Source organism: Malus domestica, chromosome 09, assembly GCF_042453785.1.
Source record: "Malus domestica chromosome 09, GDT2T_hap1".
Classification (NCBI taxonomy): domain Eukaryota; kingdom Viridiplantae; phylum Streptophyta; class Magnoliopsida; order Rosales; family Rosaceae; genus Malus; species Malus domestica.
In genome coordinates, this window is record NC_091669.1 from 2268467 (window position 1) to 2270320 (window position 1854).

The window sequence follows — 1854 nt, forward strand, 5'->3', positions numbered from 1 at the left end:
TTTGAGTCGGGGCCATCCGTAGGGTCTTTGAGTTGGGTCCGTAAGTCGAGGTTCGAGCTCAAAGGTGTCCAATCTCGTAAGTGCCCGAATGAATGGGTGTCCAAGCACATAGGTGTCCAAATGAGCGAGCGTCTGAGCAAGTGGGTGTCTAAACGAGCGAGTGTCTAAGCAAGTGGGTGTCCGGTCAGACAAGAGATCATCGTTCGAACTAAATCTTTGTCACCATAAGCATGTGGCTCATCGATCTATAAGTTGATCAGTAACAATGTTGATCAACGGAGTCCTGGCAATAAATAATAGTATAAGCATGAATGCATAATTAATAAATCAATCACAGAGTTTGGCAAAAGTATAATGTCATACTATGCAAATTGTGTGGTAAATGACTTGTTTCATATGTGACATAGTTAATGACATCACAGTATCACTAGGCAATGAATAAATATTGCATAAGTAATTGCCTAAATATGTAGGTCATTAGTGAAATATGATAGAAAGCGTACTGAGCATACGTGACTATTGTAGCATGTAATCTTAATATAATGACAATGGGAAGACACACAATATATTATATAAATATATTTTCATTCAAATAATGAGGATATCTAATTTGGTCAGACCATGCCACTAGCTATAGTAATTGTGGGGTGATAAAATAATAAAAATAAAGGTATGTGGTATAGTGGGTGTAAAGAATAAAGAGGGTTTTAGGTGGATTTGATCAGTAGTCATGTTGAAAATAAATAAAATATTTAAATAATGAATTCAGTGTTCATGAATGATTAAAGCTGGCAAGACTAAGGACAAGTGGTCTTGTAATAAACATTACATAATAATATAAAATATTAATAGACAATGACATTGAGAAAACATAATGATGGGTTTCTTTCATGGCCGACAATATCAAAGGGGGATAATAATAAAATTATTATAAGCAAGCTTATCTTTTTCCTGGTTTTCCCGTGGGTTTTTTTCAATGGGATAGTGGGTACATGTCCTCGTGAAGAGCTACAAGGCACATCAAAGCTTGGAGCTTGAAACCCATTTGGGATTTTGAGTTTGTGTATAAGTAAAAGTGAAGCAGGAAAGCAAGAAGGTGAGCAGAATGGTGAAGTTGGTGAACTTCGCTATGGATCCAACGGCTGAGAAACACTGAGGCTCTATTTTCTCATGCAGGTTTAGTTTGTAACAGTGATGCTTATGTTCTAATTTAGCTCTCAAGATCTGCACAGAAAATGTAGAGAGATAGAGAGAGAGAGATGCGGTGGTGGCTATGTTTCCATCGTTGCTGCCGTGATGGGGAGCTGGAACAGAAGACATGGGTTTTGCAGTGATTGTGCAGGTTTTTGGTTCTTAGGTTTCTACAGATTCACGGTGGAGGTTGTGAGGTTTGATGAAAAAATGAAAGAGAACCAACATAGCTTTTCGTGTCGTTTCCCACAGACGGCGCCAAATGTTGATGCACAAAATCAGTGAGGACTGTGGTACAACAGAAAGTGTTAAGTTTGTGACCTTAGCTAGATTGCTCCGGTCACTAGTGTGGATAAGTATGTAAATGGATAGAGACAAGGAATCAAACTCAAGATGTACGTGGTTCATCCAGATTCGCTACGTCCACGAAGTATATGAGTTCTCTTTAATTGTGAAAGATTTACACAAGTACATAGGTTCAAGCTCTCATTTAGTGAGTACTAGTGAATGATTTAGTACAAATGACATTAGGGATTATTATGGGAGAATGATCTCCTTTTATAGAAGAGAGTTTCTAGTTTTGTTCTGGCCTTGACACATGTCATGCTATGATTGGCCTTTGATGTTGACACGTGTCGTCCTGTGATTGGCCTCTTGGTGTTG